Here is a 19235-nt window from a genome sequence, read left to right on the forward strand (position 1 = left end):
GCATATTATGGGGTTTTTGTACACAGAGTACATGTAATCCTAGCCTGTTTCCTGTAAGATTATTTGTTAATCTGATAAGGTCACTTAAGAACATTAGCAAGTGCCAAAGGTCTGATATAGTACAGTAAATCAGGTTACACTTCACAGGATCATTAAAACAAAGGCACTACAGTGGGAATCACATCCACTAAATGCTTACAGCCAAATACAAATATCATTCAATATACTATATCAGATGAAAAAAATCACTATCCTAAATAAAAAGATACACTCCACAACTCTCTGGTAGAACACACAAAGATACACTCTACAGCTCTGTCTCTAATATAACACATTATTGTATCCAGAGTAACTGAGGCAAGGAACCTCCATTCCCAAATGTCCATTGCAAAGCATCAAGCAAGGAGTTCAGTAAACACAGAAGCATTTTCAGGACTCATATAAAAATTAGTCTATTTCTGTAAGCACAAATACAGCAGTAAAATATTTGTATTACTACCAAATCCATAACGAAAAAGTGAAGTTCCAGATCAATATTTTTTATAACACCGAAGAGATTACCATTAACCAGACTCAATCTGTGCCAAGCTTTTTCACACAACTCATTCCCTGTCAAATGAGTAGAACTACTGAAATGAAATACTAATTAAACCACTGAGATATATGCTTCACAGAGATTATTTCTTTTATGTGTCCTATTCCGGGAGGTTTAACACTTCTTACCAGGCATGGAGAGCTCCCAGCCATCCCTAATGGTGAAAGGTCTAAAAACTCCAACAGGTATTCCCACTGAATTCATCAGTATAGTCTGAGTTTTATTTTAACAATAGGAATTAGATTATCCAATATAACAGAGCAATGTTGATGCCATCTATAGTAAAGACATAAGAACACAAGAACAAATTTGTTCATAAAAGAAATGTACAAAATGTACAATATAAATAATGAAGAACAAAAGGAGTGGGATTCATCTCACTTGACTCCTATAATCCAAAATTCACACTAAGTGTCAATTCCAACAGTTTTGCATATCTATTTAACAATGCAATGAAGTGCTGCTGAAACTGCTTGTCTCCATTGACTATAAGAGCGCCTTAATGCTGTGAACTTAGATCAGACACCTGACTTTTAGCTAATTACAGTCAGGTGAGATGACCTCTATCCTAAGTTTCTAGAGAAAATTCACTGGATAGGCTTCCTGAAGAAACCTAAAATATATACGAAACATGGAACTTACAGAATTTTTTCAGATGTATTTGTGATAACCTGTTGTTCCTCACTGGAACTACACATAGAACTTCTAGGAAACCCAGAGATTAAGTACATTAAAAGTATTTGCAGAATGGACCATATATTCTGCAGTTGAACATGAATTTCTCTTATAAATCTATATTAAAATTAACACATAGATGCAAACCACAACTTTAGAATTGATGTCTCGAGGCCAAGTTAGAGTTTTTTCTTGTAATTTTTGCAGTGAAATGAACAATTTCTGTACTATAGTATCCTGAAAAATAGAGGCACTCAACAGAACTCAAAAGTCATCCACTTTGGTTAGATTGTCGTTTGGCACTTGGCAGCAAAATCATAGAAGCAGGAATCAAATAAAAGATCCATGTCTCTAGTTCTGCTTAAATTTTGTTGATTAAAATTAATTTTAATCTTATATTTTGAGCTGGTTGTATTGTTATGAAACATTGGTTTCAGCAGTCTTGGGGTAATATGGCTGGAGACGTAAAGTTATATAACAGCAAAATTAAAACTCCAGGTCTTTTCCTTTCAGAGACAGGACTCAAAATAAAAATTGATTGATATGAAGTGTTGGCAAATGGAAAAATATTTTTATTTTTCACTGCCACCACCAAAAAGCTTCCAAATGAACAACGTACTCAGGATTGCTGTACTTCAGGGATTTGTCTCTCCTTTTTCAGAATTTTGAAAGTCACTTCAGCATCCCCTGTTCCTAGAGATCCATCCACACCTTGTGCCCCTGGGTATATTAGCCAGAGCTGCACACCTACAAGAGAGGCTGGGAAGAGGAGAGAAGTCATAAGCAAAATTTTTGAAATCCCATTATAATTAAATGAAATAGATTCAACAAATACAATTTTGTAATCCAAAGTGTTTCATTTTAATAATTGCAAATAAATAGTTTCTACAAGAGCTTCAATATTTTTATTTTTCACTCTGGAGTGGAATGAAATAAATGTCAGAGTAACAACACATGAATTCTTGATCAAGACATTTTAGAAGTGTTTAAAAAATGGCCCTTCCTCCATAGAAACATAGCAGTAAGCTTACGCCTCATGTTGGTTACAGACACTTCTAGACATCTTCAACTTTATAAGACATGTTGTCTGTAAGAAACGTTCTCTATAAACAACACAAAGCTATGGAAAATTACATGATAAATTCATATGATAATAAATGTATCAAAATCATGAATTGTTTTACAATCTGACATCTTTGTCTATGCAGTTTTTACTACATTTAGCATTACATCAGTTTCGCTAAGCAAAAAAAAGTAATCTATATGCAAGTTAGCCTTGATGTAACACTATGAATTAACATTTTGTTTGTCTTTTAATTAATCACATATTTGTAAAAGATAATACGAAAAGTGAAATATTTCTTCAATAAATTTTTTTCACAAGGAAAATTAATAGGTAAAGTTATGTCTCTAGAAATGTTATCATTGCATTAATACAATTTATTTAAGTTATATTGCTTTCCAAAACCTCCGATCAAACCAGTGAGTTTATCAGATGTGTTTTTATAAGACTCCTTTAAACATATAGCATGCTATTGCTATAATATTAAGCCAAACTAAATTGAATCATTTATCTTTTTAGAGAAAAACTGAATAAGAACTGAGGGGTGAAAAGGAGTATTAAAGGCACTTCATTTAACTACCTCAGTCTTCCTAGCTGCATCTTCTGACTCAGATTTGTGCTGCAGACTTGCAAAGAAATACAGTTTTTAGTTCTATTAAAAATCAAGTCAGTTTAAGCAAAAATAAAATTTGATATATTTACTGAAAGAACTTACTTCAAACAGTAAATGTAGCTGCAGGGCGGGGGAAAAGTAATAATCTAAAAAAATCCCAAACTCTGTTATGATTTTGAACATACATCAGAATTCCATAACCTGAAGAGCTTTCCAAGTCAAACATCTATTTTGAGGAATTTAAATAGCCTAGAAATTCTCTAGCTCATTGTTGCCATTTACATTCCACATTGTACACCACAGCATTATTTGACCCCCACATACAAATACAGTCTTTAGACTGATTTAATAAAGTTAGCTGTTCCAGGACTGGTGTGCCTTCCCAAGCTATTGAGGAGGTGTTTCAGCTGCATAATTGAATAGATACGATCTCTTCCAGTCACAAAACTCATAGCTCACTTCCTGCAAGGGAATTATTCATGTGAGTGTCAGGGCGCATTTCAGCAAAAGCTGCAGTCACTGCCCTCATACCAGAAAGAGGAGACATCTAAACAAATTGTCACATTCCTGGGATCTAGAAGTTTTCAACATTCTCAGGTAGAATAAAATAATGCTGTATTTTTTTGATTAACACTAAATAACTGAGTGTGGCTGATTCATCTTTATATATAAATATATGTTTCATTGATAACTAGATTATGAATTTGCTTTACTTTATTATGATTATTATTGTCTTCTTGGAAAATGTTCACTGAAGCAATGTATGCATTAAAGGCTTGTCTTAGCTTTTTTTCCAAACTTATAAAAGCGTTACTGATTCTCTTCCATAATTTTCAACCACCTAAAATTTACTACCAAGACTATCCTGACTCTGCTGTGTGTTATTTTAAACAATGATCTTCTCAGTCTTATTTTTCTAAGAAGAATAATTGTCTTACAGATCATGATGAAGGTAAATATAGTAAGCTGGTGGCCGTGCCAGGATTGTAAGACATTTACAATCTGATGCAGTACAGTTTAGTAATAGTAGAATTATTTTTTAGTAAACTAGTAGCTTAACAGTAGTTAACAGAGTGAAAGCAAAGGAACAAAAAGGTTAATACAGCTCCCTATGCCTTTATATTTATGCTAATTTTAACTATGTTTGTTTAATAAAGGACCCATTCTTGAATTATGTGGGAAGGCTAATTTGCTGTCAAGAACCAGCAATGTTAAGCTAGAAGGATCTCTAGAAGATGTTATTTGGTTCATTCGTATAGCCAAGGTAAGACCAGCCATACCAATATATCTCTCAACATTTACTTGTCTACCATAGCTGTGAAGACTTGCACAGATAAAGCCTTGTTACTCTCCCCAGAGAGTCTACACAGAGGTTGGCCTTCTTTCTAGTTATGAAGCTTTTCCTAACACCTGGTCTGAATCTTTGTTGCCGCAACAAAATTCTACTATTTCTCTTACAAAGTTGAGACTCCTTTCACATACACCTCCTCCACTTTTGCTTCTTCAGTCTAAACAATCTTGAATCTTTAAGTCTTTTCTGTAGGAAATATTTTCTGGATGCCCAAGAGTTGTGACCTACTCAAATATTTTCAGGTGGTCCAAGTCTCTCTCAGAGTGAAGTATCTGACTCTAGACTAATTCTTTACTCATTTTGCATAGGACAAGGTTATATCGCTTATCTCAAATTATTCTTCATTCTGTTTTCCAGGATGATGTTTGCCTCATAAGATATCAGTGCTGCCTCATGTTCAATGTACGATCCAGACCCCTCTGAACCTGTAGGCAGCTACAGTGCCAATACTATGTCCTACAGCTGCATAGCTGTTTATCCCTGCCAAGGCTAGGACTCAATGTTTGCCCATGTCAAATGCTAACTTATCTTTTCCAGACTATTTCTCCAATTTCTTCACACCATGTAATTTCAAAACCTTTCAGCCAACACACCAGTAGACCCTTCCTTGCTCTTTGCACCCTCTATTAGCATCTGCCCATTAACAAAAACACTGAATGGCAGCAGGGTCAGAGCAACCCTTACAGAATCCCGCTGGATGCCCCTTCCATTTTTGTAATGGCATAAAGTTATTCAAAATAACTCTCCAAGTAGGTTCCCAACCAGACTGAAAGCCATGATACAGTATTTTCATCTAGACCATGCTGCCCAGTGTGTCAAGGCTACTCCACAGTTTATAAGACTATGTTTAGGGAAGCCATGCTATATATTTTTGACCACACTGAAGCTCTTGACCCTGCTTAGTGAATAAATAACATGAAAACATATTATGGGCAAACGCAAAAGGAGGCAGATGGTATGCTTTATTTTCTCTTGTACTTGTTTACCACCTACCAGGGCAACGCTCTTGGGTCAGAACAGGCTGTGACAAACAGGAAGAAAAGAGGCCAGATGTTCACTATGAATTGTTGTTGTATTAAATTAATGCCAGTCTGAAATTTCACCAGCAATAGGGTCACTACTGCTGTGACACAAAAAAGGAAAAAAGACTGCAACAGATGTTTCTAGTTTTTCAAAAGATTTTTTATTATTATTTCACACTAATCTAAAGCTTCAGTGACATAAGTTTCTCTTACTGTCCCCAAGACATACAAAGAATAAGCAGATGCTTCTCATAATTTTGCAGTTCGTGATCTGAACATAGGTCAAAAGTATGACAGGGCTGTACAGTAAATAGCCTCAGTCCTAGGAGCCATATTGGCAACTTAATGGAGCAGTCCCAGGGGGCTAATTTTCCACTCAGAGGAGGCTCAGATCATGCATCAGAATATCGTCATGCTGCTGCCAGCACCCACGAAACCTTGCTCACAGCTAGGTCAAATATCTGTGTATGGCACTGCATTGCATGGTGTAGAGATACTGAGGAGAAAGAGAGATAAAGTCAAATGTTACATGTCTGTCCATAAACTAACAAGTCATCTGAGGAAGAAAAAAAATCAAAGTTAAACAGAAAGGTAATCCTCTAAGTATCCTAGTCGCTTTATATATAATAATTACCTGGTGGTGAGACAGCTATACGTATTATGGATGGATAAATAACGCACTTTAAAGGAAAACCCCAACCATGTCTCATTCTGAAGCAAATCCCAAGCCAGTGTAAAATGATGTATCTCCCTTACAGCCAAAGATGCAGTGGCTGATTAAAACAGCTTCAGATGTGGCCCACCAAGGCCTCTCCCATATGGCCTGTTGCCATGACCACTTGGTGCATCTTATTTCTGTACATCTGCACTACTTTCCCTGCAGTGACAGGACAGGACCTTGTGTAGAGACAGTTGATGTTTGTTTGATGTGAGGTGAACCATGGGCATAGACAGTAGATGTCCATGAGATGAGAGTAACTTTTAAAATACATATAAGCTTAGAAAATGGAGTGGGATTCACAGAGTAAGTGAAGGAAAGGTTTGCAAAAGAAAAAAAAAAAAAGCATGTTGCTAAATAAAGTGGTCCTTTCTAAAGGCTTAGCTTGACTCTATTTTAAAACAAACATTTTAACAGCATGACTGTTGAGATGGCAGCAAGAAACTTTGAGCATCTTATAAGAATCATTTGCAGAAAAGGAGTAATTGTAGACATAATTCCAGTTGCTTTTATCAATGCTAACTTTACAGCATAGGACAAAGAGAATGTATAGGCCACCAGTAGCCCACAAGATAATTTTTTGTGCAGTGCAATGCTAGTAAAGGTATGGCTACAAGTATTCACATTTACAAGTGTTCTGAACTGTCACACTGTTACATAGGTCAATTCTTTTAACCAGACAACCGTTGCTAGTATCTAGGGTATGGCTGTAAAAGCATAAATGCTATGAACACAAATTGTCATGGGTGTATTCACTAGCATCTATTATACATGTAACATTTTCTTAAAATCTTGAAATGTTAAGGCTTAGTGCATTTCTAGCTAGTATTTTAACTCTACAGTATGGCAAAACAAACAAAATACATTGAAATCCATTCAAGTCTTTCTTTTTAAATTTCATACAGAGGGTTATATTTATTTTTATCTTAGAAAAATCTGTAAGGTAGACACAGTTTTGGTCTTCCTGATTTTGCTGAGAGTCTTGGACACATCAGAAGTCTCTTGGCCCTACTCACTCAGACAGCATCAACAGACATAGCACAAAGACAGGATCAAAATAGGCCCTGTGAAATTTGGTCCCTGAAGAAACATTACTCTGGAGGCTGGAAAGGAGAACAGGCATGTGTTTGCAATCCCTCCCATGAAGAGGAGAAGGGATAGCTGTGCTCATGGAAAGCATCTATTACGCCCACATGAAACAGTGTCTCTTCAAAGTTTTATGAATCTTGCTTGGTGATGTGGAACCACAAGTGATAAGCAGAAGTAAAAATTGCACTCATTACAGGTAACTCTGGTTTACGTTTTACTATGCTCTAATATATGAGAGAATATTTTTAATATTTGATGATTGTTGTTTAATCTACAGACATTTTTAATAGTATTTTATCCCTGACTTGCAAATTTTAGCAGCACCAAAAGGTTTTCTAACCTGTATTATATGGCTGCCTTTTGTGGTTATATAGAGATATAGAGCCATAACAGCATTGGGCATTTCTTTGCAGAAACACTTACTACATTTAAATTTCTCAACAGTCACCAGATTCATTTCCTTCAACAGAACAAAACTCAGTGCTGGAATTGCCTCTGAAATATAAAGAAATGGCACCAAAGAGATGAAAAATTGAAGAAGAGGGGCAACAGAAGAGGCAGGACTAATAGAAGGTGTTATTAATTCCTTAATTCTTACAGCAGTAACTCCTAGCTCTCATTTGCTACCAATAAAGAATTATGATAAAACATTTGGCATCCTCAATTCCTCAACAGTATGCATGCCTGCATTGTTAGAACAAGCAAATCAGTATCTCTTTCATGCACCAAATGAAAGGAACAAGAGACAGAATGGAACATGGGCTTTATAGTGTACATTGTATATTTAAGAGTACACATCCTATGCCCTCTGCTTACACCCAGGGAACAGGAAAGTCGCATTCCACAGTCAGCGAGATATGAATTTATAATGATAACCCATCTCTTTTCTTCAGTAAGGTCACCTCCTCCCATTCTTTCTCCTTGATTACCTGCTGACTTTTGCAGTAAAGCAGCATTTTTAGCTGCAGAGACGCAATCCCATCAATGGCCAATATGAAACAATAAAGTGTTTCAGCAGCAGTGGCCGAAGCTTTTGCAAACATATTTGGCTTCTTCCAATTAGAAAGGTAAATGTCTTACTCCACATGTGATGACAGGAGTTTTTGATTAATCAAAATGTAAAAATTAAAATTTCATTCAAAAATATTGGTGCTTTGTGAAGAAGAGGGGAGAAAAATGAATGTCCAAAACCTGATTTACTTTTGCTGTCCAATTTCCTCAAGATGGCCAATTTACCACAATCTAAAAATGGCCTCCCCCTTCCAAATAACTCCTAAAGCCCAAGGTGGTCTCAAAGTAATGTAGCAGACAGAAAGAAAGAGTTTCAGACCAAGAGATTTCTCTCTGCTAGACAAAATCACATAAAATCTGTAGTTTGCACTGGTTTTAACTTTTCTTAATAATGTTGTCCTCAGACGTGTGCACATATGAGATTTGTGCTGCACATTCTGACTTGGCAATGAGTCCTTCCAGCAATGCAGAATCAGTCTAAGTGTCTGATGTTAAAATGTCTAGCACCTTCTCCAGACTTCCCCAGATCTGTTTGGTGCTAGCTAAACTTCATAAAGTAATTTCAGGTTCACATCTCATAGTTGGTGACTTCACACAATCCTTTAATTGTTACAAGAAACAGTAAGCAAGATTACAGAGAAGATCAAACAGGTGTCAGGCACAGATCTACTAGTTTTACCTGGCTGGTATCGTATAAGCTTGGGTTGTTCTTTCAGTCTTTCCTCTGCATTGATTTCCGAGTGATGTAGGAAAGGTACAAGAACTGCATAAATAATGTAGAAATGGCTCAGCCATTTTGTGCTCCTACAAGCTGGGAAAGTCCCAGTAGGTCTCATCACTCACTCCCTGTTGCTGTTGCCAAAACAGGTGTCCAAATAGTACTAGCAAGAGGATCAAGAAGCTGGAGAAGGGACCTACTGAGAGGAGGAGGGTCTGAACTTCCTCACTGAGGCAGCAGGAAAATAAGTAGTAATTCCCAGATCAGCTCTTTAGCTGGTAAAGGGTGGGGATGTCTAGGTGGGGAGTTCTGTTTGTGGCACTGTGTAGACAATATCTGGGCAGTTTTGCTTTATGGAGCTCAGCTGTCACAGTGATGATATCCCAATATATATTTGGACAGATGTTGCTGTATTACTGAACAAAACATCTGTCTAGAGGTTCACATCCAACTTGTCCAGCCAGTGAAAATGCCACACCTGTGTAAGATATTTGTTTGCAGATATAGTAACTCTATGCCTTTATAGTGATTTCTTGTTAATGATGCTGCTGGCTAACAGAAGCTGCTGGGCAACCTTTCAACAGTCTAGAGTGAGTGCATTTCAGTGACAATGGAGCCAGACTCTTCTCAGTGATGCCCAGTGACAGGACAAAAGGCAATGGGCCTGTACAGAGTTACAGGAAATTCTATTTAAACAGAAACTTTTACAATGAGAGGGGTGAAACATGGGAAAGGCTTGCCCAGAGAAGCTGTGAAGTCTCAGTCACTGGAGATATTAAAAACCCAACTGGAGGGGCCCCTGATCAACCTACTCTAGGTGACCCTGCTTTGAGTAGGAGGTTGGACCAGATGATCTCTGGAGCTGCCTTCCATCCTCAGCCATCTTGTGATTCTGTGATGTCCATGACCTATTCTTGTGCTTTTGCAAATCCTGTATACTCTTCATTCTCTGGCAATAACAATTTATACAGAAAATGGCTTTAAACAGAATCAGTCTGTCTTTTGAGAGACTGTATGTATTTCAGAATCTAGAATATTATCCAGTGAATCTTCAACAGCCAAAATGTTCAGCATGAAGATTATATAAATCATAACTGGTGCTAAAGAACAGACATGTTCATGGTTACATTAAACTGATGCAATAGTAACATCAGTTACTCAGGACCAGCTGAAATGATTCATTTTGGTTTTAATAGGATTTGGGCTAGACACAACAGAGGAAATCTTTACAAATAGGTGGCAATTAGCTCTGTTGATATCCGTGGAAGCTGGAACTTATGGGAGCTGGTTTTCTCTCATTTTAGGACCCTATTCAAGAGTGTTTTGGTGTTCAAAAGAAAGGTATGCATCATCCTAGCAAAAAAAAAAAAAAAATCTTTTTTCTTCCAGTCACCTGATACCATCCCCTCCTTGTCCTATCAGACATTCCCACCACCATCAGAGTGACAACCATCATATTACCACTTCATTTAAAGCCTGTTACAGCTTTTTGTGACTCTGATATTTCTCTTAAATATAGGACACAGACACATCGAGGTGTAAACCTGATCCAACTGTGAAGCTAGAGGTGACAACTGTAAACTAGTCATCCAAATTTTATCATAACTAAGATCTTGCATTATATAAATTTTGTAAATTAATACTTATAATTAACCTACACATAGTGATTCTTAATTAGTGTCAGAATAATTTCTGCAGAGTGTATGGTACTATGATACCATATATTGCTTCTAGTCAAGAAATATAGTATACATTTGGCCCCAGATAGTGCTAGACTAAATGTTCATCAGTTAATTTGTAGCTGGCTAGTTTCGCTGTAAAACTAAGTTCAATTTATGCCGTCTCCTAAATATTCCTGTACATGAACATTTTGTAAATTTGCTACAAGGCAGAGTCTTGAATGTGTGCAAAAACGTATTTCATACTTTGTAAAATAATACAATGTGTGTCAATGCTAGCACATAAATGAGTGAAGAAGGAAAACACAGTAAGTATATGCTCAACGGCAATGGGAAGATAAGCAAAGATAAATGATAATATACAGCGTGCTTCGTTCTCACTTGAGGAGTGATAACAACTGAACTAACTCAATAGTCAGTATATGGTGATTGCTGGGAGGCTGTGAAAATTAGGAGCCTAAGTGTAAAAATATCTCCTGTAAATCAATATTAAAAATGAGACCAAATTGGTAAAATGCATTAACATAGCAAAGAGAAAGCCTGCAGTGCAATTCATGTCATCTCTTCCAAATTTTAGCTATTGTTTATGAATGTTCAGTGCCTCTGGATGATCTGAAGTTTTGAGGTGTCCATTTGGAACTATTTTAATCTTTGATGAATACCGCAAAATTGTGTCTGGCCTTTAGTTTCTTTAAAGAGCAACAATTTTCTTCTTTTTCATTACTGTTTTACCAGCAAAACCTGTGTTCAAATGCATACGTCATGAAAAACTATCTCAACACCAGAAAATGTCACCAATGTTCAGTAGTTGCATCAGCTTTTGAACTCTGTGTGTGTGCACGTCTACATAAATGTATATACACACATGTGTACACACACAACACATATTTGGATATATATGTAAAGATTAACATCCCAGATTTAAATTCAATAGTGGCTTCTGATTCAAATAGACTTTCAGGCTATTCCCAGTGTTTGTGAAATTAACTACTTAGTATTATCCCCTCTACACTTCTTCTTTTTAGGATTATTATTATCCCAAATCCAAAGATACACATACCATACACATTATTGCCATATCCAGTTGCCTTCTAAGAAGTCCCATATTCTATACTATACTTATGTGCAAATTATATTCTATATCATATTCCATCCTATATTTAACAGATACTGCTTTTTAATTTTGCCAGGCTCTTTCAATCTACTCTGTTAAATAAGAAATGTGTACTCCATGTTTGTGTATTGTGTACTCCAGTACATATATAACTAAGTATGGGTACCTATCAAGAGCCAAAATTACTTCAGTAATGTACCACCACACTAATCCAAACTCAGTAGCAACAGCTTTTTATGTCACCTTTTGGTGCACAGGTTAATTGCTGGTTTTACTTTCTTGACTCGAACAATATTCTGGGACGTAATTTTAGCAAGTTTAAATTATACAGTGCTAGCAAATAAGTATGGGGTATTATGTACTAAATTATACTAGAAGAGTACATACTACATATTTCGCTTTAGAATGTTGTTAGTTGTTAATGAAAATTACAAGGAAAATAAAGTTAAGTATTAACATGGACGTGTTGAACAGAACTTTTATGTTCCCAGCATTTTGCTCAGGCAATATGGTATTCTTCTATTTCTGGTTCAACAGTTCTCTCAAACAGAGAGCACAAAAAATATACTCTAGCAAATACAGAGGCAGTATCTAAATTCCTGACTCTCTTCATGGAAAGTAGATGCTTCCTACTTTTGTTGTGTTTAATAGCATCTTGATGCCTCAGGAAAAAAAAAAACATTTATACCACCCTGTGCATACAAGGGATGAGAACTGTAAATACAGTGATACATTAAGAGAAGAAATATGGAATGTTTTTGCAAAAGACATTGTCTTAACAGGCTTTGAATATCAGTATAATTTTTAAAAATCTAAGGATAATCTTATTTCTAAAATTATTGCTACTTTACCATTAATAGAAAGTCCTCTTATTAATCTATTTTCCTCTAATCTTGGCTTGTTTTCCTAATCAATATGGTTTGTTACTAGAAGATAACGAACTAACTGACATATAGCCTCAGTGTTATTGTAAGATGAAGAATAATGTTTTTAATAGTTTCTTCATTCAAAGAATATATGTGTATCTCATATACCTCAGAGATTAGTTTTTTCCTCAAGAGAATGAATTGAGATTTTGCAATGTTTGAGATTTTTCTCTCTTTGAATTGGGGAACACTTAAAATTTCAACAACAGCAACAAAAAGCCATGCTCAATAATTGGTTTGGGTTATCACAGGGTTTTGCTCTACTTTTGAACTTTTACATGTTATTTATTACAGTTTATGTTATGAAATAACACCGTTATTTCAAACTATTTTTGTCTTCAAAATATTAAAATATCACCAATTTTGAAACTTTTTCCCCCACTACATTCTGGAAAGATGAAACAAACTGAAATCAATCTTTCCTCACGAGCAGATTAGATTTTGATGAATTTGTACTTTCCACTTACAAAAAAAGCTGTTAAAATAATCTCAGCCAGTACTTTGATATTCTCTCCCAGTCCCCCTCAATCTTAATAACAGCAACCTTTCTTCCTAGCCCAATAGCTTTTTACATTTAAAACCAAATAGGAATATTCTGGAATAGTTATTAGCTAGTCTAAAATACAGTTCCAACAACTTCACACTAAACCGGTTAAAGATCTGCCTTTCATGCTTTATGTCAACAGTCACAAGGACTAGTGCTGCAGTTAAGTTCCTTGCCATATTTTTTATGTTTCTCCTTAACAAAGATTGAAGGTTTTGTTTGTTATTCTTGGCCTTTAAAGTCTAGGTAAATCCCGGAATTTGTGCTGAATTAAAAAGTTTCAGTGTTATCTGGAAACCTCAATGGTTAAATTATCAATAAATTAGACAGAAGTCCAAAAATAATCTTTCATTTGCTAGGAAGCTGAGCTGTAAAGCCTAACCTCATTAGCTTCTCTCTCACAGTTTTCATTCAAAAATAATAATCTCAGAAGTGAGTGCAGTAGTCTGTGAGGATGTAACAGTACAGATTTCCACATCAAAGTGCCACCAGCTAAGATACTTTATCTAAAGTGTATTTTGTAGTGTGAGATATGCAAACTCTTTCAAGTCACATGCTGCTACTGTTGCTACTAGGTAAAGCTTTATTGCAGAAATAGTCCGAGATTAATCTGGCAACGTAAGTGAGAGTATGTGTGCCATATTTTTATAGATGAAGGCTACTTACACCCCTTGGTTCAGATGAGTTGCTCAAACTAATTGGTTTACAGATACTTGCTTGTAAACTGACTGGAAAAAAACAAAGTGGAACAAAATGCAGAGGAAAAAACAAGCCTTTCAGATTAACAGACTGACTCAAGAGAGACGGGTTTATACTGATCATGGGAAAACAGGATGAATGTTAGATGCAAATAGGTTTAAAATAAGTGGTAAATGAAGAAATCCTGTTTTGAAGATAGATTTTTGAATGGTAGGACACATTTTTTAAATATAGAGTTTGATAAAGAGGAGCTAGATGCAAAAAGGCCATGGTTTCCAACCCCATGGTTTCACCAAACTTAAACCCAACAATGAAGAAAAAATGGCAAAATTTGACATACCTCTGTCTGGTCTACTATAACCTCTGGCCTAACTAAATATACAATTATAAGTTCACCACACATGTGTCAAGGTCCAGTGCCAAAGCTGGACTGAGTTTACTCACAGGGAGGGTTTTTGGGTATGGTGTGTTCAGTTTCAGACAATGACTCACTGGAAGCCCTGAGAAGCAGCATCGACAGCAAAATCTTTGACCATGCTGCTGCTGGGAAGGATGCATTAATGACATTGATAATGTTGAGGAACTGACATTGTAAAGACTAGTTTACAGTAAAAATTACCCTGGAGAAAGTAGATCAGATAGAAGTTGATCACATCCAAGCCATTTAGCCACGCTCATCCTTAATTTTAAACTATGTTGGCTGCCTTTGCGCAGTGGGTGAAAAATACACATTTCAGGGGTTTAGTTTTTGTTTTCCTTTGATAACTTGGGAGAAATGTTTGATTCTTTTCAATGCAGTAATGAATTCTGCTACAGCAAATATCTGCCATTGATAAAAACAAACCATTTGACAAACTGTCAAATGGCAGCTACCCCCTTTAGTGTTCTTAGAATAACAGACTTTAAAATTAAAAACAACTATAATTAATTTTTATAAATGTTGGGATGCAGAGTGTAATCCTCACGCAATCATTCCCCGGATGTTCAAGGCTCAGATTTGACTCTCCATTCTGCCTAATTTGAAGCAAAACATCCTCCCTATCAGTCTGCTGGCAATAACAAGTGGATGACCTTTAACTGGAGATGGGATGCTGCTGTGAGTTACCTGTCCTGTTTACATGAAGAAAAACAGCACCATATTCTCATAGTGCAATGTAAATTCCTTACACAAAGGAATGTAACAGAAGCATAATAGGAGTAAGGAGTGTGACATGACAACTCCACCCTAAGATGATGCAATTCCCCAAGAGTATGCCGGTGAAAAAGCTGTGTCAATGGGAACCCTTATTCTTTGCTAGCTTCCTTCCTGTTTCAAGTGCAGACAAGGAGAAAACAAACAGTTAAAGGAAGAGATGTTTACTTCATATGCCCTCATCTCCTGCAGCGATAAGTGCGGGAAGGTCAGGTTCCTACGCTATGAGCCAAGACAAGGCACTAAGAAAAAGGGTAAAGCATAACCCTCATGTCATGTAGAAAACGCCATGCCATGGCATACTGTATTTAAAAATACATCCCACTTGGTTTCTCTGAATATCACTCCAGGAATTCTAAAACTCATCTGAAAACTGGTAGACTTTTTACATGTTTTTAGACCCTCTATTATGCTCTCTACTTAATTCTAGAGTAGCTTACTGGGAAAGTAGTAGAAGGTAAAAGTGGTGGAAAGCTGTAGGAATTCTCCTCCAGTGGCAGAATGGGCTTGAATCTATTTCTTAGACTTTACCTCAAAAGACTTGTATGTCTTACAAAATCAGGACAAAGCAGCATTTTAAGTCCCTCCTATACAGACACTGGATCTAGGCTCCTCGTTGGTTTCTGTAACACAAAATTACCCAATTCTACTGTTAAAGACTGCTCTTAGGACACTGAGGAAAATTTGGGTTTGTCCCTTAATACTGCATTTGGGAAAGTGACTCACCTGAAAGAACAATCGATTGAGAGGCATTTATCTTAGGTTTTCATGTTTTATTTTAACCTGCTTTTCTTTGACGTAAGTGTAGAGATTTACAAGCCAGAAAATGTTATTCTGTACACAGATAACCTCACCTATGCAAAGGTATATCCCAAAGCTTTGCTATCAGGATAAATCTCATAATGTCTCTGAGAGCTGTTTTTTTCCTAGCGTATCAATGGTACAGGGCCTCCAACTTTACAATTTGGTTGTACAAGGTGCAAATCTTGAAAACGTTTGCACTTCTGTTCAAACCTCACAAACTGTTTAATTTCACTAGTGTTACTTCAGATTTTCATTAGTTATGTTCAGAGCAGAACCCGGCCCAGAGTCTAACAAACAGACTTGACAACTGATGATACAGTGAGACATGCGCCAGCAGACTGAGTAAAAAGTCACCGTAACAGATGCAGAAAATTAATTCCGTTGTACTAGAAAATGAAAAGGCAGCTTCCTTAGTTTCAGAGGGAATTTTCTGTCATTGTGGAAAGCAGACTTAAACACAAAAGGTGGTGATCCTACATGTTCTGATAGTAATTTTCTGCTCTTTTCTCAGCTGAAATCACTAGTTTTTCATGCTCTATTCAACCATTTTAAGGTGATGTTCCACAGGGATGGTGATGGGTGTTCTTGCTTTAATCCACCACAACAGAACAGTAAAAAAAAGTAGCTCAAACCTCAACTACATGAACAGAAATGGAAGAAGAGGAAGTAATATTGAATAACAAGCAGAAAAATAGTGACAGTTAATTAATCACCAGCATCAATCAATTAAAACTGTGCTTCAATATCACCTCAAATGAGGCCATTTCTACAGATCTGTACAATCCACGTGTCTATATCCCATCTTAATCATTGATTTTTTCCCCCTTGTGCTGGCAACAGTGATTGATAGATTGTCGTGGGTTTTTTATGTACAGGAAGAAGATAGAAAAGCTGGAAATAAGCTGAGATTCACAGGTGACAGCAGGTCTGTGCAAGGGTAAGAACAGAAACAGGGCAAACCACACACGGTAAAGCAATTCATGTGCCTATCTTCAACTGTTTTAGAAGTTCTTGTCTGCCTGATCCCACACGTGAGGAACTCTTCTCATTTCTACAGCCCTTCTGTCCTGCCCAGTGCCATCATAAACAAAACCTTTTACTGACTCACCTGGATCCAGTTCCAGGGGGGATGCATCCCATTGCCAACGTACCACAACAGAAGCAAACAGTATTTCTGTGGTGGCTTTTCAGTGAATTTGTCTATAAATTGCTCAAAATATAATGTCCCAGACAGTCCTACTCCCAAACAGAAGAGTTGTCATGCTCTGGAGGTATCTGATGGGTACATCATAGATAAGCAGATACAAACAAAACTTTTTATTTTTTACCCTTATACTGGTATAGCACTGACAAATCAACTTCAATTAGATAATTTCTGGTAACTTGATTTATGCTTCACTGATCGCTCTCCTAATTGCAGACAAGCAACAGGCTTAGAATTCAACACACTTAGTGAAGATTCACTGAGAACTGAAAACACATTTGAAAGATTTGCCTTGGGGTTTGAATGAGCAGAGGCCAATTTATTGTCTATGATTAAAACCAGGAAGGCTTTGAACCCAAATCCTGAGGAGAAGCAAGTAATTCAAACTTGTAAATCACGCACATGCACAGAAAAATGGTTTGCTCCAAGCTCAGCAAAACAGAATAGTTACATCAGGCAAAGCTCTTGTACAGACCCGTACACTTATAATTGCTAGGGGAAAGCACACTCCAAATGATTTAGAGGCTTCATCTGAACAAGCACAAAAACATTCACGGAGTTTACTGGTGGCAGGAATTGCAGGGAGGAAAATGAAGACAAAAATAGACAGGTACTTCTTTCACAGCATCAATGCCTTGCCTTTTTGAATTCTGCTGAACAGCTATCAGCACCATCTCACAAGAAAGCACTCTTTCCCTACAACAGACTCTGCATTTGCAAATACTGCAGCAGCATCAAGGTCTGTGATTTCTGCTGATGTGTTTTCAGATTGCTTTCTTGTTTAATCTTGAATAGAAAAGGGTGGGACCCAGCTTTCCTACAAATAATTTTGGAGCATGAATTAGATTCAGGCTGCATCTCTACAAGTGACTAAGTCTACCACATGGCTCACTGTCACGAAAAGGAGAGAAGCATTGCTCCCATCCCATCCCATCCCATCCCATCCCTTCTTGTTCCTTCACTCTCTCATGCCTCATCTCCATTCCAGATGATTTCCTTCCTTGAGCCAGCTAAGGCACTGACTGAACTCTTCTGCAGCAGAAGAAGCAGAATCCATCTCAGCAGAAGAGTACCTTGTATTTTTCTAGATTATTTTTCTGCCATATTTGTGAGCAGCCACAGAGGGGACCAGTGAGCACCAGAGCAGTCATGAGTGGCAGTAGCACATGGCAGAGATGGACAGGGAATCCATGGGTAGAAGGAGAGAGACAAGAGGACATAACCTGCTGCTCAAAGTGACAGTGACCTATCAGATCAGCTTTCCACATCTTGGCATAGTAACTTGACTTTGAAATTTGTTTGAGAATCTCACATTGGCAATCACCCTCTAATTCTCTTCTGACCATCTGGCCTGGTTACCTGTGTTCATCCCTCTCTGGTCCCTTTCCCTGGTCTGCTTGTTCTTTCATTTCCTTGCCTCTCTCCTTCAGCATCTCAGCTCTCACATTCATTCTTGTTCTCCTTGCCACGTCCCTATTTCATTCTCCACTACCAATATCCACTCTTACCTCCCTCCACCCCAACATGGGTGTAGCCAGTACAACAGGCATGCACAGCTCCTCAGGCTTGCGCAGGGACACAGCAAAAGAATCATCTCTCATTCCCTGAGTTTTGTAAACCCACTTAAAAAACAACCAAAAAAACCCCCCAACAATCAGTACCCATTTGTATCTGCTGCATATGAGTAAATACGTCCTCTGTAACGCATAGATGTCTCAAACCAAACTTCCTTACTGACAAGTTGCATGACAATAGAGATCACAGCTAGATGTTAAATACTGGTCATTCAGGTTTCAGACTACTCTGACCTTTCTCTCGTGCAGCATTTTAAGATCTGTGTCTCATTTGGTCCAATTCCTAACAAAGTTTTTTCAGAAGATGCTTTTGAAAGAATTAGGGCTGCCCATATGCTGTAACCACCAACCAGACACTAATCCGATCAAAGCACAAATCCTTGACATGTCCCATGTAGTGGAAAACATCATTGAGTGCTTAGGAGTGTGAAGCAGTTCTTGATGAAACCAACACAGCTCAGCCTTCAGCGCAGACCCAGCACAACAGCTGAGGAATTTCAGTTGCTGCCCTGCAAGCCCTCCTCTAAGCAGGAAGGTTTTCAGCAGCACTGGAGACATAAAGCTCTTCCATTCCTGTGCAGAGGAACAACAGGGCTCACTGCTTGACCTACCCAGCAAAGAAAAACAGCCTACAGGGAATTATT

This window comes from Gymnogyps californianus, chromosome Z, assembly GCF_018139145.2.
Source record: "Gymnogyps californianus isolate 813 chromosome Z, ASM1813914v2, whole genome shotgun sequence".
In the NCBI taxonomy this organism is placed as follows: Eukaryota; Metazoa; Chordata; class Aves; order Accipitriformes; family Cathartidae; genus Gymnogyps; species Gymnogyps californianus.